Here is a 24,530-nt window from a genome sequence, read left to right on the forward strand (position 1 = left end):
CTGGCAGATTCCCAGCCAGGTTTAGTTGTTCCTATTTTGTACTCTGTGAAATGTATGCAGTAACTACTTGAACATTCTGATGGTGGCATAGTTCTTATGTATTCATGCTGGTAAGTTTTCAATGGCAGTACTGTAGTGGGCTTTGTTTGGTTTCTAAAACTAAATTTATATTGGAGTCTATTAAAAAACAGTACTAATGCTCTTGATGTCCATCTTCAGCCTCCCATACGTTACATTCTCATTTTTAAAATGTCTTCATTGTGGTTTAATTTTATGTCTGCTTATTTGCTACAAAGTTGAAGGCAAAGTGAAAATTTGGCAAACAGTTGCAGACCTTTTGTTGACATTGTTGACTGCACAGGAGGCAGGTCTTTGTCACTGGAAGGTATTTGTGATTGGAGAAGAATCCATTCAGAGACTGACATGATAGGCGGCGGTGGCTCACGCCTGTAATCCCAGCACTCGGGAGGCAGAGGCAGGCGGATCTCTGTGAATTCGAGGCCAGCCTGGTCTACAAAGTGAGTCCAGGACAGGTAGGGCTACTCAGAGAAACCCTGTCTCAAAAACAAACAAACAAGCAAGCAAACAAACAAACAAACAAACACCTCAGAGACTGACATGATATGGCACTGGATTGCCGCTCTGTGAAGATCTATTTTGCTACTCTTTTTTTTATTAATTTATTCATATTACATCTCGATTGTTAGCCCTTCCCCTGTTTCCTCCCATTCTTCCCTTCCTCCCATTTCTCCCTTATTCCCCTGCCGTATGTCTGTGACTGAGGGAGACCTCCTTCCCCCTATATATGCTCTCAGAATATCAAGTCTCTTCTTGGTAACTAGCTATCCTTCCTCTGAGTGCCACCACTCTTAATTGTTTTACAAAACCATGAATAATTCTGGAGACTTGAGGATGGTGTTTCCCTTCTGTGTCCTACATGCCAGTGTCCTTCATCCCTCTTAGACTGACAAAGCTTGCTTAATATGCTAGGCTTACACAGAGGACCAGAGAATTGTCAGGACCTGGTGGCCACTGTGTGGCTTTCGCTCTGCTCAAAATTAAGCTCCAAATACTCAAGCTCTTCCAGCAATAGCTCTGTTGTGACTAGGATAACAGTTTTCACTTCCAGCCCAGTCTTTACACATGATTCTCAGCATGTAGAAGAAAGCATGTAGAAGCATGTAGAAGAAAGATTTTCCAAGTTAAATTTCCTGAAGTAGAACCTGAATTCTTAGCTTTGTAATATTTTCTTATTCCAGTGGTTCCTATGGTGTGTGTGCTTCACCACACTGCACTCTATCAACAGCCCTCCTCTATCAGGGAATGGAATGCTTTATTTTCTAGGGTTCCTAAAATGATGTGAATGCAATAAGTTATTAAAAATTTATCTTTGCTTGTAATGTCCGATAGCCATAACTTTTATTCATCATTGTTTAAGTATATTTAAGGCAACTTCCCAAAATTACAAGACAAATAGATCACACAAGAATAGCATTTTTGCCCCACAAAAAGGTAAATAATTTTAACTATAAAGTCAATAAGTATGGGAACTTAACAATGAAAAATATATAGTCAAGAGAATATGATTTTGGGAGTACTAGTCCCAATGCAATTCAGTTATTTTCTCATAAATTTTATAAGTTGTTGGGTTTCTGAGGAGAGTATGGCAAACTTATTTCTGATATTTTTGATCTGACAAGTATAATAATACACACTTTATGAGCTCAGAAAAGTCTGTAGCTTCATCAGTATAGAGACATGAACTAGAAAAGTTACCTTGCAGGACACTTGTCAGGTAACATCCATGGAACATGGCCAGGTGTTGATTTGTCAGTTAGTGGTAGCGTCCTCCAGCACTCTTCTTTAGTTTTAGTTGTTGACTTGTATCCTGAATGTCTTCATTTCACATTGCATGCTCACACACACACACATATACACATGCACACAAAATACACTTGTGAATCCTTGTGTAATTCTGTACCATATACTGAGATATTAAATATCTTCCTCATCTCAGAATCCTAAAAAAATATTGTTTTTGCTTCCCTTTTACATATACAAAATTGTGAACCAATTACTACATAGCATGCCACATGTACATGTGTTCCAGGAGCCAATCCTGACTGCTGTAACAATTCTAAAGAATTTACCAGGAAGACAGGAATTGCCTTGGGGTCAGAGCACTGGTTAGAGTACTGATTTATACAGTTAAGAGCATTTGAATGAGGCTGGGCATATTGGCACATGCCTTAATCCCAGCACTCAGGAGGAAGAGGCAGGCAGTTCTCTGTGAGTTCAAGGCCATCCTGGTCTATAAAATGAGTCCAGGACAGCCAAGGCTACAAAAAGAAACCCTATCTCAAAAAATCAAACAGACCAACATTTGAATGGCTCTCTATTTTTCCATACAACCCCTTTCTTACATGGTGGAAATAATGCTTTGATCATATCACAATGAAAGTCTCAGGGTAGATATGTGCCTTGAGTCTAAGTAGCAGAAATTTTCCAAAACTTACAAGTAATTTTCTATTATACAAGTGCAATTAGAATATAAAATGTCCTCCAGGATCTTGGTTCCAAGCTTCTGATGCTATTTGGGGAGGTTGTGAAACCTCCAGCAGGTGGAACATTGCTTGATGAGGTGCATCTGTGAGGTCTTCGAAGTGTTATAGTCTGGATCCATTGCCTCTTATCTCTCTGCATCCTTACTGGCTGATGAGCATCACAGCCTTGCCTTCATGCATTCCATGTAATGATGGACTGTGTCTCTCTGGAACTGTAAGCCAGCACTAACCTTTTCTCCCCTATCCTACTTCTGTGGAGTGTTTTTATCACAGTAACAAAAAAAAAAAAAAAAAAAAAAAAAAAAAAGCTAATGCAAGTGGATGAGGTTTATTTCTAGTGATGTCACAGTAACTCTCTGTGCAAGAATTACTCTAAACTATGTCATGTATGTTCTACTAAGCAGACATCACAATTAAAAGATTCTTTTTTGACATCACAATTAACAATGCTTTTTGGGACATAAGCCTGGTAGCTTTGGAATGATTCACAGTGAGATGCCTTCCTTTTTGTCACTTCAGGTCAAGGAGCTGGTCTTTGATTCTAACATTGGGGAGATGTCTGGTCACTTTAGGACATGGAGAGAGTAATAGTGTCCTCACGTATAAAATGTATCAATATTTTATTTTATGTTTTGCTTTTCTCTTTTTCCGCTAAAGGTGAAGAAGCCTTTCTAGGATCCAAAGGTAATTCATGCTCTTTTCTTCCATTTGCACTTGTTAAGATTACAGAACCTATACTTTTATTTTAAGTATACAGAGAGACAGACAGAGGATAAAGACCATTTTAAAAAATATTGTGTATAATATGTCTATGGTTGATTTTTTTAAGGCAACGATTCTTATAGCTCGTAAGGCTAAAGACATATAAACACTATAGTGTACACTTTCATACTCCAATATTTCATTAAATTGTTCAATAGTAACCCACTAACATAACACCTCAATACAAAATATGTGGTCTTGAACAAAGTCTGGGTAATTTTAAAATATAGTACATGCTCTTTCTGAAGTAAAAGTTCTCTTATTTACTTTAGTGTATTAAAGAGAATGAGCTGGGAGTATACATCCCCATTGTGATATTCAACATACGACTTTTAAAGCAAAACCACCACCAGACTTTGTCTTTGTTGTCTTGTAGAATATTAAAATAAATAATTTGACAAAATTAATTTTAGCACATACTTACTAAATATTTAATGTGTTTTACATTTAATTTTTCCAGTTAGATTACAGAGTCATGTTAAGATAAGGCCTGTGATAATCTTCTTTTCCTGTGGTGTAGACAGAACCAGTAAGTGTAAGTAAGACTTTTCTTTTTCTATTTTGTCAAAGCACATTGTATTCAGTGTGTCCGTTTCATGAGGTACAAACCTAGATTCAGTTCATCTTCATCTATAACCCAGGGATATCCCTTTTTAAGTGTTGTCCTTATTCTAGCACATAGTGAGTATTTAATGAGAAATACAGTTGGAAAATGAATGCCATGGTGAGAAAGCACCAGGTGAGACTTCCCTGTGAATTTGCAACAGTTTCCAAGACAACCTAGACAGGTTCACTTCAGTCTTCTCACTCACTCCAAGTGCATACGGTATTTTTCACTGCTCCACAATCTATTAATCCAACCGTGCTGAGGTTTTGCTATGTGTCCATTTACACAAATGTCATCAGGACACCATGGAAGCCATAAGGAGACATCATGATGATTTAAGGATAAAATCATGTTTTATTTCATTAGAGTTTCCGAACACTTACAACTTTTGTGCAGTTCTCATAAAAAAGTGTAAATTAATATTCTAGACTCTTAAATTTTCTCTGCCTTCAGCCCTCATTAAACAAATAGTGGCAATTTGCATCCTTGAAAAATTCTTTCTCAAATGTTCATTCACATATATGTATATTAAATTATATATAAATATATTACAAATGTAAATTATACATGTGTATAAATTGTTGCAGTAATCCAGGATTTTTTTGTCTTTAATGGTACAACTTTTTAAAAAGTTCTTATGTGGACAAAACCCACAAATAAATCTATTTACAGTGGAAGTCTCTATTCATAAAAACTTCTTAAATATTTCATAACCTGGGAATTTTCCTTCAATATTTTAGGCCCCACTTGGCCATGCCTGGGAGTTAGTATTCATTTTTATCCCAGAGCTTAGTGAAAACGAGGGCTGTAGCTTATGTTTGAAATCCCCAGTTCTGCTATACAGAGACTATAAATCATCAAGAACTATTCTTCTTAGGAAAAGATTAGTATAAATATAAAATATTATATAAAATATAATAATTAACTATTTATGGCTACAAATTGTATATTTTGAAAATTGAAAGCAATTTGAACGTAAACTAACTTCCAGAGACAGATGGAGTTTGGGCAATTAAAATCTTTACCAATTCTGGCAAATATCTCAGCATTGCTGCCCATCTGTGTAAAGCATGACAATCAGTCTTCATTCTAACTTTTGAGGGTCTGGGGATGGTGAATGTGTAGTTCAGTTTAGATTACTTGATGCCTGTGAGACAATGCTACAATGCATGGTCTCCAGTCACTGTTCCTTGAGAATATCTAACAACAATTTTGAGGGAACTAGGCAAAGTCTATGATGGACAGTAGCTTTCCACACAGAAATGAATGATTTAATGTTTGTCACACACACACAAACGAATGTCAACACACCTTCCTTTCACTGAATATAATATGTGTACTGCATAAGGTCTGTGAAAAATGACGTCATTGAAAAAGATCCGTAAGTCATTTTTGACAAGGATGCACACATACTAAATATTACCATATTATCAAGAATGCAAAGACCCCTTTTTTAAATTTTAAAGACAGAGTTTCTCTGTGTAGTCTTGGCTGTCCTGAGCTTGCATACTAGATTGGCATCGAACTCGCAGAGATCCGCCTTCATCTGCCTGCCCAAGTGCTGATATTACAAGCATGTGCCTACACACATGTCTGATACCATTAAATTTAGAGGCAATATTTCAGTGATGCAATCACTAATTTAATGATTTGTCTGTGACATAGGTTGGATGTTCTTTACTGGAAACAGATTAATGGTGCCATAAATTGTTGATCTTTATAAATTAGAAAGCATATAAATTTGTTATGTTATCTTGGGAGTGAAACCCCCAACATGTACACAAAATTAGCTTGTCATTGATATATATCTTCTGGAAATGACAGAAAGATAAGATTATCCAATATTTGTTATTATTTAAATGTTGTTTGCCATACTCAAGATCAAATGTATGGATTCAATGTCATCAGATAATTCATCATTAAACAAGCGATGCCCCCGCTGATGTGTGTAAAATTACATTTATGTACCTTGAAATTTCATGAAAGACAAAGACATCCTGAGAGTACTTTCCATTTAATCTATCGTCCAAGACCTTGAATAATACAAACATTAACTAAGGATTTCCCTATTTTATTCCTGTATGATTGCAATGTTGACTACCTACCCATACCTCCATCCTAACTCTGCCAATAACAAAAAATATTTTCTGAATAAAAGCCTCACATTTTAACTTCTGTTATTGTGATTATCCTCTACATCTAAATAGAGAGAAAAATTTATGAACACAAACATACCTCTAAACTTTATACTTTAAACTCATATTCTTCTTGCATATTCTCTTATCAGAAAACATCTCTCATTATAATTTACTTTATAAAACTACATCATGGCTACATTTCAAAGCCCATATTCAAATGTAAATGTTAGCATTCAGTTTGCCTATCAACAAAACTAAATCCATTACATATTTCTGGTGTCTCTGACAGGCTATATATTTCTCTCCTTACAAAATCCAGAATTCTGTTCATGATAGGTTAGGTTTCAGTTTAATGGGCACTTCATTTCCAATTGTTCTGAATATCCAATAAGTAGTAGGTATGTATGGCCATTTTGATCTATAAAGTTATGCATTTAATAACACCAATTAATAAATGCCTATTTATGGTTTAATTCTGGTGCTCACCAATGACAGAATTCTTTAAATACTATTCTGTTTTACAGATTAGAAAAATAAACTCTAATGTTTACTGAATTAACCCTGAACACACAGTCAGTAGTTTTTAGAGCTTAGAGTCTATAACGTTGTGATTGAAAATACCCCACTTAGGTTCACATGTTTGAATGCTTGATTCCCAGTTGATAGAACTGTTTGGAAAGGATTAGTAGCATGGCCTTGTGAGAGAAGGTATTTTTTTTTTTTTTTTTTGTTGTTTTTTTTTGTTTTGTTTTTTGTTTTTTTTTTTTTTTTTGAGGAGGTATGTCACTGGAGGTGGACTTTTATTTACAAAATCTCTGCCCTTCCAGTTGGCTATTATTCTTTCTTGTGCTTATGTATCAGATGTGAGCTCTCAGAGACTGCTCCAAAGTCATGCCTAACTGTCTAGTGTTATGTTTTCCACTGGATAGTCATGACTTCTAGTACCATCAGGAATGGTGAAAATAAAATGAAGAGAACCAAGATAGGGGTGGTGAGTACTCACTATAACTGGACAGCAGGACAGCAGTGAGAGCAAAACAATAGACAGGCCTGCAGTTGACACCAAAACCCCAAATGGCTATCTTTTTGAGTTGAGACAAGAGCCCACAGTGTGGAAAATCTTGAGTCCAACCCCAAGGCACCCGAAAACACTGAGAAACACACCCAGGCTCACCTGGTAAGGCCTCAAATTCAGGCCTTCCAGTACCTGGGCAGCACAGGTACAACCAACAATTCCCACTATCACTGAGCAGAAACTCAACAGATAGTACAGCTTGCAGGCCCCCAGCTCAGTTCCTCCCATGAAGTGATTGCATTCCTGGAAGGGGACAAAAGGCTCCTACCTCAGGTGCCCATATTCACCAGCAAACAGGAGAGACTTTCAACGTACCACAGTCTCACTCCTTCACATGAGGGAGTGGATACTTTCTGATACCAGGCAGGCTGATCCAAACATGGGCACCCCAAAAAGTATACAAGTGATAGAGGAAAGAATCTCAGGTGTAGAAGACACAATGAAAGAAATTGATGGATCTGCTAAAGAAAATGTGACAACTAAAAATTCCTGACACAAAACACCCACTAAATCAAGGACACTATGAAAATAGAAAACCTAGGAATTATAGGAATTAAAAAAAGAGATACCTTCATCCAATACCCATAAAATATTTTCAACAAAATCACTAAAGATAATTTTCCAAATCTCAAGGAAGAAATGCCAATAAGCATAAAAGAGGACTACAGAATATCAAATAAATAAGACAAGAAAAGAAAATAGTCCTGTCACATAATAAACAAAAAATAAACGTACAGAAAAAGAAAAAATATTAAAAGCTGCAAGAGAAAAAAGCCAAATAACATATAATGGCAAACCTATCAAAGTTACACCTGATTTCTCAGGAAAGAACAAAAAAGCCAGAGAGTCTGGACAGTTATCTTGAAACCCCCAGAGAGCAGAAATGCAAGACCAGACTACTCTACTCAGCAAAATTTTAATAACCATAGATATAGAAAACAAGTGATTACACAATAGAATCAAATTTAAATAATATCAAGGCTGAAACTCCTAACTACCAAAGATACTAGAAGGAAAACTTCCACCTCAAGAAATTAACTACACCACAAAAAATACAATATCCAAGTAAGTGGCCTTAAGAAGCAAGCTGGAATAGCCATTGTAATATCCAATAAAATAGACTTTCAACTAAAATTAATCAAAAGAGGCCAGAAAGGACACTTCATACTCATCAAAGGAAAATTCCACCAAGATGACATCTCAATTCTGAGCATCCATTCCCCTAAGAGAAGGAAACCCACATTCATAAAAGAAACATTACTAAAGTTTAATAATGAATACCACAAATTGATAGTGGGAAATTTCAACACCCTATTCTCACCAATAGACATATAATCAAGGCAGAAATTAAATGAAGAAATAATGAAACTAACAGAAGTCATGAATCAAATGAACCATACCAATAGTCCAAAAAACTATTTCAAAATATAAACAAAAGAATCATCACCAAACTCATTCTATGAAGCCACAGTAATCTTGATACATAAGCCACAAAAAAGACCCAACAAAGATAATTTCAGAAAAAAATTCCCTTATGAACCTTGATGCAAAATACTCAATAAAATACTTGAAAACTGAATCCAAGGACACATCAAAAATATCATCTAACATGACTAAGTAGGATTCTTTCCATGCATTGATAGGTGGTTCAATGTAGGGAGTTCCATCAATGTAATCAACCATATAAACAACCTGAAATAAAACCACATGTTCATCTCCTTAGATGCCAAAAAAGCACTTGAAAAAAGTCAACAGCAATTCATATTAAAAGTCTCTGAGAGATCAAGGATATAAGGCACATACATAAACCTAGTAAAGGCAATATCCAGCAAGCCTATAGCCAACACAAAAATAAACAGAGAGAAACTTTAAACAAATTCACTGAAATCAGGGACAAGAGAAACCTGTTTACTCTCTCTCTCTCTCTCTCTACACACACACACACACACACACACACACACACACACACACACACACATATACACATACAGGGAACCTAGACCTTCTGTTCAGGTGTAGCTGATGGACACTTCATTCACCTGTTCGGGTGGAGAGGGTGGGAACTTCCTTTGACATGAACTCTGGTGTCAGAGATTTAATCACTTCCCCTTGGCGGAACAGTCTGGTGGACACACAGAAGAAGGGGATGCAGGCTATCCTGAAGAGACCTGATAGACTATTGTCATATGGTGGGAAATGAGGGCCTGCTGTCAGAGGTCTAGGGGAGTGGAATAGGGGGGAAGATAGAAGGAGTGTGGAAAGGGAAGATAAGAGTGAGTGCATAACAATCAGGATGTAATGTGAATAAATCATAATAAATAATTAAAATTAAACACTTTCTTTTGTCTGTTGCCATCATCCTGATGTTTTATCTCAGCAGTAGAAAAGTAACTAAGACAGATCCTCACCTCTCCTTGGTGCTTGATTCTCTAGATACTTATTCCAAAAATCTTTCAATGTCACATTTCTTCACTTTATTCACATTTATTTCTTTTCCCTCTGTTGTAGCACTTCATTGTTACTGCTTTAATGCCTCAGCCTTGTGTTCTCATTGTCCCCATCCTAGAATAATCTTTTGCTTTTGAATTGAAAAATATATGTGTCTACGGAAATTGCTCATACATCTGACTAGCATCTAGCAGCTGCCTTTGGCAGAACTGTGTGTTTTAGTCAATCCTACTTTTTGAGGTTGGTAGCATTTGACAAATGTCTTTTGTATTTTAAAATGCTTGAGACCGTCCTGCTTAGTATTTATATGGTTGTGGTTTTTTTCTAACTTTCAAAATCTTTCAAAGTGAAAAGTAGAGGCATCATGACTAGGATAGTAGTTGCCTGTTCATATTTGCATCCATACACAGGAAACAGAGAGAACAGGAAGTGGGAAGAAGTTAAAAAAAACTTAAAAGATCATGCACCCAGTTATGTCCTTCTTCTAACAAGGCTCTGTGTCCTAACAGGTCCCAATTTTCCCAGACCGTGCCATAACCTAGAGAAGGACTGTTCAGATATGTGAGCCTGTGGGGCATCTTACATTCCACCAAAAAACTAGCACTTACTTCTTGCACTCAAGAAAAACTTAATCCTCAGTAAAATGTGCCGTTCATGTCTAATATATATCAAAGTAAAAATGCTATATTTGATGGTCTCTACAGATCACTTTAAATAAAATATGTTCTCATGTGCACATAGGTGTGTTTGTGTGTGTTGTACATAGTATGTCCCTTTTATGCAAAAATGTGGAGAATATTTTTATCAATCCCTTGAATGGTATTCTTCACAAAGTATATTCTCAAGAAAAATTAGTCTATTAAGCTTGACTTAAAGTGGAAAGTCTGTAGCAAATAATGTTCTACCTTAGTGACACTGTGCCAATGTGTTCAAAGCTTTTCCCCACTTTTTCTTCTAACAGATTTAGTGGTCATATGGTGGAAGAGGAGGTCCCTTTCTGTCAGATGTCTTGGGGAGGGGAATAGGATGCAAAAGTGAAGGAGGGTAGAAAGTGGGAAATACAAGCGAGGGGATAACAGTCAGGATATATTCTGAATAAATTATAAGTTAAAAAATTTAAAGTTTACCATTCTACCAGGTTATTGTTACTATTGTGCTTGATGAAGCAATTCAGAAATTCAATCATTTTATATCAAGGAAACTAACTATTCAAGAAACTAAAAATAATTGCTGGATGTTGTTCAGTATTTCTAATAATAACAGTTATTTCAGAAACTAGCTCAAGTTTGTCAAGAGCCTCCCTTCCAGCCTTTGTTTACCATGGGAATATACAGGAATGATATGATCACTACCTATATGAGGGTTATTGATAATTAAAACTACACAATGATGAATTTTTCATGATGACTCCAGAACACATGTGAAAGAAAGTCCACAGTTGTACAGGCAGATTCTGAGGAAATGTGTTTTGTTCTATTTATTGTTGTCATGTAGTTAGGCACATTTTCTTCCCACTATAGAATGAAAAAAAAAATGATCAATGAAAAACATGAGAAAGAAAATAGATAGCATGGATGAGTAAAAAGGTCTCCAGACTCTAGGATGAGATTAGTGGAGAAGCATGTAAAACTGATTATTTCAAATGCTGCAAATAAAGAGATAATTGAGGTACATGCCTGAAATCCTAGCATTCCTACTGAGTCCCAAAGATTCTCATGAATTTGAGGCTGTATGGGGTATAACAGACTACATAAATCAAATATTTAATTGATTATATTAAACAGCAAAACATTATGAGAAAAAACTATGATTATAATGTGCACATAGTAGCGCTTAGTAGTATATGTTGGAACAAATTAAAGATAAAAATTTGGAGAGAAGACCTGGATTCCAAGATGGCAGCAAGCAGTGTGGACCTTTTTTAAAAGGCTGAGTAATCAAATCATGGAATTGTACTGATTTCTTAGCCAGGAACACCAAGCTCCCCACCCTACTACAGCAGGAGAATGCCACAGTGTGAAAGGAAAAAAACCACAGATACCTGTGCACCAAGAAGAGCATGAACCCCTTGGAGAGCTGACCATTTTGGCAGCAGCCATGGCTGCTGAGGTAGGCAGCTGGGGTGTGGTGTCCAGTAAGAATTACTACAGGAAGTCACAATTGACAAGGGCTGCCAGTGGCTATTGGTGGTGTGTGACAGTGAGTGAAGACCAGTGCCCTGCCTATACTACATATCTCAGCACAGCTGAGGATCATGAAGATGCAGCCAAACAGGTGGAATACATAAAAGGGGCCTATAGAGAGGCACTGGAAAAAACTCAGGAAAATACAAACAACCAGATGAAGGAAATCAATAAAAGAGTTCAAGTTCTGACGGCCTATAAAGAGGCAATGGAAGAAACTCAGGAATATACAAACAATCAGATAAAAGAAATCAATAAAATGGTTCAAGATCTGAAGATGACAATGGATACAATGATAAAAACACAGAAAAATGGGAACTAGAGAGCTTAGAGAGGAAGAAGAGCAAACAGAGGCAACTTTATCTACAGACTCCAAGAGAGGGAGGAACGAGTCTCGGGACTAGAAGAAACAACCATAGATCTTGAAGCAACCATTACAGAAAATGCTAAATCTGAAAAATTCCTAACACAAAACATCCAAGAAATAAAGAACACCATGAATAGAATAAAATTGAGGATAATAGGCATTGAGGAAAGACAAGATGCCAGACTCCAAGGCTCAGAAATTATTTTCAACAAAATCATAGAAGAAAAATTTCCAAATTTAAAGGAGGAGATGCACATAAACATACATGAGGCCTAAAGAACACCAAATAGAATAGACTAGAAAAGAAAAACTTCCCACCACATAATAATAAAAACACAAAATATACAGGACAAAGAAAAAAGTATTAAAAGAAGCAAGGCAAAAAAGCCAAGTAACATTTAATGGCAAACCTATAAGAATTACACACAGCTTCTCCACAGAGACCATAAAAGCCACAAGAGCCTGAACCTCTGAGAGACCACAGATGCCAGGCCAGACTACTATACACAGCGAAACTATCAATAAACCTTGACAGAGAAAACAAAGTATTCCATGACAAAAATAAATGCAAGCAGTACCTACTGACAAATCCAGTATTGCAGAAATTATTAGCAGGAAAACTCCACCCCAAAGGGACAAGCTACAACCAGAGCTACACAGGAAATAGATAACTACAACATAGTAAAACCACAACCACACAAACTCTTTACTGTAAATAACATCAAAATTAGGGGACTTAACAGTCACTGGTCATTCATATCTCTCAACACCAATCGTCTCAATTCTCCAATAAAAAGACACAGACTAACTGAATGGATGCCTAAAGAAGATCCAACATTCTTCTGCATTCAAGAAACACATCTAAGACACAATGATAGACATTACCTCAGGGTAAAATCCTGGAAAAAATATTCCCTGCAAACATTCACAAGAAGCAATCTGGTGTAGCCACTTTAATATCTAATAAAATAGACTTTCAACCAAAATTAATCAAAAGGGACGAGGAAGGACACTTCATACTCATGAAAGGAAATGTCAACCAAGGTGACATCACAATTCTGACCATATCTGCTCCCAATACAAGGGTAGCCACACTTGTAAAAGAAGTATTTTATTTTACAAGCTTAAAAAATATTAACAAAGCTTAAACCACAAATCAACCCCCACACATTAATAGTGGGAGACTTCAACACCCCACTTTGACTGAAGGATAGGTCATCGAAACAGAAACTAAGTCGAGAAATAGTGACATTAGCCAACGTCATGAATCAAATGGATCTAGCAGGTATCTACAGAACTTTTAACCCAAACACAAAGGATTATACCTTCTTCTCAGCACCCCATGGAAGCTTCTTCAAAATTGATCACATATAAGTCACAAAGCAAGTCTCAACACATAAAAGAATATTAAAATACTACCTTGTATCCTATCAGATCACCATGGTCTAAGGCTAGACTTCAACAACAACAGAAATAACAAAAATTCTACACACACATGGAAACTAAACAACTGTCTACTTAATAATACCTGGGTCAGGGAAGAAATGAAGAAAAAAAATTGAGGGTTTCCTACAGTTCCATAAAAATAAAGAAACAACATAACCAAATTTCTGAGACACATTGAAAGCAGTGCGAAGAGGAAAACTCATAGCACTAAATGCCTTTATAAAGAAATTGGAAACATCCCACATAAGCAAGTTAATGACACAGCTGGAAACTCTAGGAAATAAAGAAACAGAAACACCCAAGAGGAGTAGACTTCTGGAAAGAATCAAACTCAGGGCTAAAATCAATAAATTAGAAACAAAGAGAACAATTCAAAGAATCAGCAACACCAGGAGCTGGTTCTTTGAGAAACTAAAAGGCAGAGAAACACTATCCAAATCAACAAAATCAGAAATGAAAAGGGAGACATAACAACAGACCCTGAGGAAATACAAAGAATCATAAGATCCTACTTCAAAGGCATATATGCCACACACTTTAAAATGTAAGGGAAATGGACAATTTCCTTGAACATTTCCATTTACCAAAATTGTGTCAAGAACAGATAAACAAACTAAATAGTGCCATGTACCCTACAGAAATAGAAGCAGTCATTGATAGTCTCCCAACCAAAAAAAGCCCAGGGCCAAATAAGTTCAGCACAGTATTCTACCAGACCTTCAAAGAAAAGCCAATACCAATACTCTTCAAGCTGCTCCAAAAGATAGAAATAGATGGAACACTACCAAGTTCATTCTATTAGGTCACAGTCACTTTGATACCTAAACCTCATAAAGACCCAACAAAGAAAGAGAATTTCAGACCAATTTCTCTTATGAATATCGATGCAAAAATACTCAATAAAATACTCACAAACTGAATACAAGAACACATCAAGATATCATTCACCATGAATAGGTAGGCTTCATTCCACACATGTAGGGATGGTTGAATATACAGAAATCCATCAATGTAATCTACCATATAAGCAAACTGAAAGAAAAGACCACATGATCATCTCCTTAGTTGTAGAAAAAGCATTGGATAAAATCCAACACCCACTCATTTTTAAAGTTTTGTAGAGATCAGGGATACAAGGCACATACCTCAACATAATAAAGGTTATATACAGCCAGCTAATAGCCAAAATCAAAATAAATGGAGAAATATAAAGGAAATTACTCTAAAATCAGGGATCAGGCAAGGCTGCCCACTCTCTCCATATCTCTTCAATATAGTACTGAAAGTTTTAGCCAAAGAAATAAAATAACAAAAGGAGATATGGGGATCCAAATGAGAAAGGAAGAAGTCAAATTATTCCTTTTTGCATATGATATGATAGTGTACATAAGTGACCCCCAAAATTTCACAGAAAACCCCTATACCTGATAAATCCCTCAGCAAAATGGCTGGATAAAATAATTAACCCAAAAAGTCAGTAGCCTTGCTATATACAAAGGACAATCATGCAGATGAAGAAATTAAGGAAATTACACCCTTCATGACATCCACAAGCACTATAATATATCTAGCAAGTAAATGGCTTGCTTGAAAAAAACCTTCAAATCTCTGAAGAGATTGAGATGCCATCAGAAGATGGAAAGATCTCCCTTGTTCATGGATCAGGAGAATTAACATAGTAAAAATGGCCATCTTACCAAAAGCAATTAACAGATTCAATGCAATCCCTATCAAAATAACTACACAATTTTTAAAAGACATTGAAAGATTAATTCTGAACTTCATATGGAACAGCAACAACAACAAAAGAGTAGCTAAAACAATCCTGTACAATAAAAGACCCTCTGGAGGAATCTCTATACCTGATGACAAGCTGTACTATAGAGCAATAGTAATTAAAACAGCATGGTATTGGCATAGCAATAGGCTGGTTGATCAATGGAATCAAATCGAAGACCCAGAAAAGTATCCAGACATATGGTCACTTGATTTTTGACAAATAAGCCAAATCTATTCAGGGAAAAAGTATAGCATCTTCAACAAGTGGTGCTGGTCTAACTGAATATCTACATGTAGAAAAATGCAATTAGAATCATATTTATCACCATGCACAAACTCAAGTCCAGGTGGATTAAAGACCTCAACATAAAACCAGAGACACTAAATCGATTAGAAGAAAAAGTAAGGAAGAGCCTGGAACCCATTGGCACAGGAGACAACTTCCTGAACAGAACACCAACAACCCAAGCCTTAAAGTCAACAATTAATAAATAGGACCTCATGAGGCTGAGAAGCTTCTGTAAGTCAAGAGACACTGTCAACAGATCAAAATGACAGTTTAGAGACTGGGAAAAGATCTTCACCAACCCTACATCTGACAAAGGCCTAATATACAGAATATATAAGGAACTCAAGAAATTAAACACCACCAAACCAAATAATCCAATTAAGAAATGGTGCTCAGAACTAAACAGAGAATTCTCAACAGGAATATCTAATGGTTGAGAAACACTTAAAAATGCTCAACGTCTTTAGTCTTCCAAGAAATGCAAATCAAAACAACTCTGAGATTCCATCTTACACCCATCGGAATGACTGAAAAGAAAAATTCAAGTGACAGCACATGTTGGCAAGGATGTGGAGAAACGAGAACACTCCTTCATTGCTGGTGGGAATGCAAACTTGTATAACCACTTTGGAAATCTATCTGGTGCTAGCTCAGAAAACTTGGAATAGGGCTTCCTCAAGACCCAGCTATTCCACTCCTTGGAATATACCCAGAAGATGCTCCAGCACACAACAAGGATATATGATCAACCATGTTCATAGCGGCCTTATTCATAATAGGCAGAAACTGAAAACAACCTAAATGGTCCTCAGTTGAAGAATGGATAAAGAAACTGTGCTAGGTTTACATTATGGAATACTACTTAGCTATAAAAATGAAGGAAATCCCAAAATTTGTGGAGAAATGGAGGTTACTAGAAATGATCTTACTGGGTGAATTAACCCATAAGCAGAAAGACTCACAGGGTATATAGTCACTTATAATTGGACACTAGCCCAAGAGGCATATCCCATGAAAGTATTTACTTACCAGGAGATTGGGATAGTTGTGAATATATCTTATTGGGATTCTAGGTGAGAGTGGTATGGGAGAATGGGGAAATAGAAGGATCCAGAGGGTCCTAGAAACCTACAAGAAGAATATTTTGATGGGCAGATCTGGGCCCAGGGGTTCTGCACAAACTACTGCACCAACCAAGGACAATACTTGCAGTTAATTTTAAACTCATTCTCATATCTAGCCAATGGAAAGGATAATCTCCATAGTTGAGTGGAGAGCAAGGCATCACTCAGAAATTCTCGCTGGTGCTCCATATTTGACTACTTTCCCATTGTGGGGAGGCCTGGTGACATGCAGAGAAAGAATGAGCAAGCTACCAAGATATGACCTGGTAGGCTATGACCATATAGTGGAGGAGGAGGTCCCCCCAAGTCACAGACATAGGGGAGGGGAATAGGGTGAAAGTGGGGAGGGAGGTAGGGAGGGAGGAACAGGAGGATACAAGGGATGGGATAACAATTGATATGTAATCTGAATACAGTAATTAAATAAAATTTTAAAAAGAATTTGGAGGAAAAATTGTGCTAGTAGACTAATCAAATTCCAAAGCAGGTGTATTATAATAGGGTGCACAAGGTTGCTTTGCAACACCCTTCTTGCCTCAGTAGATTAAAACTATGATGTTTGTATCTCAAACACTTCTATCCCTGTAGTGATGAGCCATTCCTGTTCATTCTTGAATCTAAACCATCTGGAACATAGATGCTCAATTTAGCAATAGATGAGACTAGGTTCTGGATAGCTGTGCTCAAAAGAACAACCAAGCCTCACATTCACTATGTCTGCTCATGCTACAGTGTGTAGCAGGGGATACCTTCATGTGCTTCAGATTGGCTGTATGGCTGAGACTATATTGCCTGTGGCTTTGTAATGAACACCTTGTTTTGTCTATTCCATGAAATGCTAAGGAGAATAGACGTAGTTTGTAATGAATTTGATATATGTTGTTTGTTGGTTTGTTTTGAACTCTAAAATGAGGAAGAGAAAATGTCATATAAATAGGAGAAACATTCTTTGTAATGTTCCCTTCCAATTAAAGAGTGCATTTTCTCCATTTAGGAGTCTTATTATCTATATGTAAGTTAGGTGACATGTTTACAAGGAAATTTAAAAATAAGTAAGACATTGTCAAGGATTACATAGGATTCATGCAGAAGCGTGACCAAAAACTGACAGAATGGGTAAAGTAGGAGCATGGATCATAAGGAAAATCTCTTGTAAAAGTTCTCAAAAAAAACTGGCATTACTACAACATAAAGAAAAACTTACTTATAAATCAGCCTTAGGAGTTCAGTTGAAAATTATCATCAATTTTCAACCATTGTGTATTTCTATTACTGGAGAATGTTCAATTTAACTGAGAGTGACATTTATAGCTAACTCTTAGGTGAAAATGAAAAGTATATATACATATACATACATACATATGTATTGGGAACACACACAATTAGTTAGTCCACCTTCAAATTAGTCAGTAATAAAGTTATTTTTTTATACACATGATTGTAAATACGCTCTTGCTGTGCTGGGTACTGGGACTGGGACTCCATAATGGAACACTTGTAGAGCATGTATGAAGCCCCAGAACAATAATAACCAACCAATCAGCTTATCAGTGATGGTGTAAAGAACACATGACACCAAAATCTTTGTATTCATTCTCTTGAAAGATGGGATTTCTGGTAATAAAGAGAGTAAAGTTAGCCAAAAAAATAAGTAAAGAAAATATTGTAGGAAGGGACATCATATTCAGAAAAAAGTCCCATTCAGAATTCAACTGGCCTAATCAATAGAATTATATCAATATTAATACTGATATGTATCAGCCTCCATAAGACCTGCATCTGACATAAATTAACATTTATTTTTAGCTAACTAGAGGGTGAAATGTATGTATCTTGAAATTCTGTGGCTTTATCTTTTCAATGAATTAACTAACATTTTTGCTCAGAAATAAAATTGATCAAATCTTGGTACAAACTCCATTTTGCATTGTGATGAAAATAATGCAGAGCTGTGACTGCCTTGTCTATGCATTTATGCTCAAGGTGTTCGCTGGTAGCAACCTTGTGTGTTACATAGAGCTCACTATTGTCTGAAGATATACCAGCCTATTGGAACCTGCCTAGCTAATTCTTATGTAGCATAGATCTGAGGCTGTAGAAGACAGGGCACTGGGAATTTGGCTTTTCATAAACCTTTCAGTATAATCCCACTTTCATCCCAACCTCCTTCATGGCTCTTTATAAAAATTCTGTCAGTAAGTCTATCAATAACCAGCTTTTTAAAAATGGATTTGTTCAAGATAGTTGCTGAAGCATCTAGTTCTGAGTTATGCAATGTCAAAGTGCACAGATATTGGAACTGCCAATAAAATACTGCAGTTTTAAGGAACACGGTGACTTTGATTTTCAATAGGAGTCCATTATACTAAAACACACAGTGAAAAATTCAAAGCAGTTAGGCTATCTTGTTCCCATTAGGAGGCCTTTCACATCGTTAATTATTTTATGGTACCCTCATCCATAATATTTGGTACTTGACAGGGGTGGGTGGTGGTGCTTTCTGTACAAAAGAACTTGGTTCTTGGTAAATCTTAGCAATTAAAAAATGGCAGAACATTCGTTTCCCTTAGTTCACATAGCGGGAAGATTGTTCCTCCAAGTGCCTGTGAATTTTCAACCGGCTTTTGATAATTTATTTCAAAGGGCTGCTACCTTCTAGCAAAGCTTTGACAAAGGCTTTGAAGAAAGTCTCTCAGCAACAGCCTGACAGTGGTTTCCGGAAATCCTCCCTTAGCCACAGGTGCTAATACAAATGATCACATTCTTATTTTTCACTGACTGGTTTGGGAAGCAGCTACTTATTTAACCCATCAAAACATGGGTTAAAAAGAAAAGGACAGCCAGAGGAGATAGACTTTGAGGCCTCAGAAGAGTCTGATATTCTGCTTCCATTATATACACTCCAATTCAGCAAACAGTTTGAATTCACACACACACAACGCAATGGGAATAAAATTCCCAGGTTCTCAGAAGTTCAGATTCAGGAAAAGTAAAGAAAGCATTAGTGATGAGTCCTCATGCTTCATAATGTCAAAAGTTGCCTCAAATAAAAGAACCTTTCCCTAGGATCCTTCTACCAAATAAATTCAAGCAAATTAATATACTGCTACATCTTCTCTGATTTATACACATAAAAGCACACATACACACTCATGTGCATGTGTACACAGTACTTCACAGATACCTGAAATTTGTGTATAAGTGATGTCTTCAATATTAGAAACAGAGGAAGGGCAATATTACTTATTGAGTAAAGGAACTTTCCTCCAAGTCTGAGAGCTTGATTCCAATACTACAGATCCACGTAGTGTAAGAGAGAACTGAATCCTGCAGAATTTTACCCTGACTACCACATGTGCACTATGTCATGTGTTCATCTAGACACACACACACATAAGTATATATATATATAATATTATATTATATATTATTTATATTATATATATATAATATATAAAGACTATGTTTATATAAATAGAAATATATAATTTATATTTTATATTATATAATATATTTTGTATTATATATATAAATTTTTAAAAAGTAAAACCAGATAAAAAGAAAAATAGAGCATGGTAATTTATTTTTAATTTTGAAATCCTAAGGAATAACAAGTTGCAAAATGGTGCATATGACATTGATCACCAGCAGTGCTATCTGATCAGCCAGTGAAGGGGTGGTCTAGTTAGTTGGATGAGTTCTTTGATCGTATTCAATTATCCAAAATAATTCCATGCTTCCTGGTATGCAGAATAAAATTCCTCTGATGCAGACAATGTCCCAGTCACATGCAAAGTACTGACTTCAAGACTGTGATGAGGAAAGCACAAGCTAACCTACGGTCTTGTCTGATTCCATGTGAACATCTTTATCAGGAAGCCAGTTGGCTCGAGTCACTGATGTAATCAGTATGTTGTTCTTTCACTGTGAGAAATTCATGGCAATGAGCTAAAGTAAGAGTAGATTGATGTGACGTAACAGCCAGTCCTTATAAAGACTGTAAACAGTTCTGTCCAGTTTCACTGATCACCGGGAAAACAGAATACTGCCCATTTGGTACCTAAAAGCATTAATCTACTTAAAAACTCTGAGCATAGGGTCAGCGATGCCTCATCTGTGGCTTATCATTGGCCTCAACCCACTTTGGAATATAGGTGAAAGAAAACCAAAGCACAGATGAAATTGGAGGCCTCAATGTGTAACCTACAGGGCAGAAAAGTTGAGGATGACACAGCCATAGTTCTCATTCTGTGGAATTAGACGCTTGTTTAGAGTTAGAGTTTCTAGTCTTGGTTGACCTTGAACTCATGGTGACAGGTCTTGATTTCCTGACCATTCTGCCATACTCTCCCAAGACCTTTAATCAAAGAACTCTATGACTATATCAGGCTGATTTGATGCATAGAAGAAAACACATGGCTATGTCTATGCTAGGAAAGCACACCATCAACCAAGATACATCCCCAGCCTGCAATAAGTGTCTTCATTTTTCACTTCCCTTACATATTTAATTTCCCACATAAATATATGTATGTATGTATTTTCATGATGTATGAAACATATTGTATATAGTCTTGATTTGCTGCTACAGAGTACATGCCACTTGGTGTCTTTTTCACATACATTATATTTACCTGTCGTCTCTGAATTATCTGATTCTGCTAACCAGTTTATTTAGTTTCCATTCTCTCTTCTATACATCACCACACATAACCATCTCTGGCAAGGTACTGACAGTCATGCCACTTGGAGATAAATACAAGTTAGAAAAGGACGCAATTTCTGCCTCTAAGCATAAGATTTTTCAGAAGCATGGTTGTACTCATCACCTGCACATAATTGCATTCTGTTCTGGAAGGGTACTTAACATTTATTAAAAAGAGAGTGAAATTTTTTACAGAGATGACTATTCAGTTTCAAGGCAACCCGTGAGAGGGCTCTGAAATAATGTAGCATGTAAACTCCTCACCTTAGCAGTGAGACTTTATGTTCAGGTTTTGCTTTTGTAATGCCCTTGAGCTTTACCTCCTCTTCTCCTTGCCTATTTTCCTGCATCCTGCTTTGGGAGGCAGATAACAGGCTGCAAAATGAAAAGTGATGGTAAAGACGTAAGAATTGCTGGAAGTGGAGTAGGGAAGTTTTCCTTTTCAGATTAGTTGAAACTGATTACTATGTTATATATTGTGGTGAATTATTTGACTTGTTAGGTTATTTAAAAAAACACATATTATTGGAATTAATGAAAAATTCCATGGGATATATTATAATATATAATGAATAATAAATTTTCTTCTAAGCAAAAAGAGGTTTCATATATTCGACAAAACATACACCATGGTAAACATTTTGACAGACAATAGGGACATGGGACACTGCTGGAATAGCAGAGAATTTGTCATAAGGGCTGAGGAAGTTCATGCAAAGATACTGTTCAAATTCAAATGTAGCTGGAAGTCAGGACATTTCACACTCTGAAAAAAAAAAAAAGAAAGAAAGAAACAACACTGAGGGTATCTTTCCTTGGTCCACTGTTACATAAAAACAAATCTCAACTCCTGCCTTATATACATTTAATTTAGAATAATATAAGCATTTTCATATAACTATTAAGCAAACATTTAATAATAATTTGAAGACAACTCTAATTTTTCTTAAGAGCTCCTTATGAGAATTATTTTTAATTTTCACATGGAGTGGAAGGGATAAGGAAGAAATAGACAAACCTGCCTTGCATGGTTGGAATAAAAGTGGCTGGCTCTCAGGGTGACTTTAACTTTACCCGATGTTAACATCCAGAAATACTGTCAGCCAAGGGGTTGTGTTCTGATGAGACACTGAAGGAGAAAAGTATTTTTTGGAGTGCTAACTTGACATTTCCTTATATCAGGCCTGGGAAAAGTGGTGTGAAGCTGCCAGGGTAGCAGATGATCCTCAACAGTTGGCTAATACCAAGAATTTAAGGACTTGGTATGGATCCTTGGGACAGCCCTTGCCTGTTATGTGCAAAGCCTTGTGTTCAGTCTGTAACATCTCAGCATAGCTAATATCAGAATTAACAGCATCAGAGCTGGTCTGGCTCTTCCTCTGTATGTTTAGGGAATAAAAATATTGCTTTATGGAAGGTTGATGAAAGCATAGAGAAGATTAACTATACTATACCAATATGACAAAAGTCTCTGAGTGTTATAAGTGTTATAATATCAGATAGATAAAACCTTTAAGAAGTTAAAATCCATTACAGTATCACATAATACTATCTACCCCTCAAGTTATTTTTACTTTGAAATTGTAGAAAACACATTTTAATTATTGCTAAAGGCACATATCTTCTTATAGTACCATACAGAAGAATATTATATATTCCAATCATGACTGCATCAGGCTCAGAAAAATCCACAAGTGATTTGAATAGATTGGTGATAAATCCTAAAAGAAGCACTTAATATTAAAATAAACAGGAAATACAAATGAGAAAACTAAAGATTCCTTATGAGTCATGAGTGGGTAAGGAAATAGAGCCAGAAATTGAATTCTTCCTCTACTGATTTTTTTTTTCATTTCATTAATTATTTAATTAATTTATTTTATTTTACATCTCGGATGATCACAGAGTTCCTTCCCTCCTTCCCTCCCAGTCCTGCCCCGTCTCACCTCTCCTGCCTTCTCTCCACTCTCCCTTCCTTTCTCCTCAGGGAAGGGGAGGCCTCCCATGGATGTCAGCCAGTTTGGGCATATTATATTGAACTCGAACTAGGCACATCTTCTCCTGAGGCAAGACAAGGCAGCCCAGAGAGGGAACAGGGTCCAAAGGCAGGCAACAGTGTCAAAGGCAGCCCTTGCTGCTGTTGTTATGGGACCCACATGAAAACCAAGCAGCATATCTATTACATATCTGTCAGGGACTTAGGGCTGTCTCATGCTTGCTCTTTGGTACATGGTTCTGATTTTGTGAGTCCTTATGAGACATGGTTAGATGATTCTGTTGGTTTTCCTGTGGTGTCCTTGACCTCTTTGGCTCCTTCAAGTCTTTGTCTCCAACTTTCACAAGATGGCATAACTCCCCCTAATGTTTGACTGTGGGTGGGTCCCTGAATATGTTTCTATCAGGTGCTGGGTAAAGCCTCTCAGAGAACAGTTATGCTAGGTTCCTGTCTGCAAGTATAGCAGAATGTTATAAATAATGTCAGGGTAGGAGGGATCAAGTGCAGGAAAGACTGAGGAGGAAATAACTGGGAAAGAGAACTAAAATCAGTGGTGGTGCAGTTCTTGAATGAGCCAAAACCTAGAACCAGGAAATCTCCCTGGAATCTATGAGGGTGACCCTAGCTAAGACTCCTAGCAACAGGGGATATGGAACCTCTCCTGATTTATAACAACCAGTTGGAAACTTGGACAAAATTAAATTTAGGAATCACTTTCATGGCTGTTTCTTCTCACAGCAATATTAATGTCACACGTTTCTTAATGTGATAAACCGAAAAACTGGAAATAATTGTGTGAGTACAGATGTTGGAAGATCTGGCTAAATTAAAAAAAAATGTCACATGGCTTCTCAGTGATACACAATGATTCTGATCAAGTAATGACTTTAGTTAGAACTAAACTTATAAGAGCAATCACACATTTTAGAACGTGTTAGAAGGCAATACAGTTTGACTTAAAGAAAGTTTAAATCTAAAGAAAACAGAGAACATGTCAATCAGAAGTTGTCCCCTGAGGATGTCAATAAAAACTGCTCAAAATTTACT

Source organism: Acomys russatus, chromosome 14, assembly GCF_903995435.1.
Source record: "Acomys russatus chromosome 14, mAcoRus1.1, whole genome shotgun sequence".
NCBI classification, from domain to species: domain Eukaryota; kingdom Metazoa; phylum Chordata; class Mammalia; order Rodentia; family Muridae; genus Acomys; species Acomys russatus.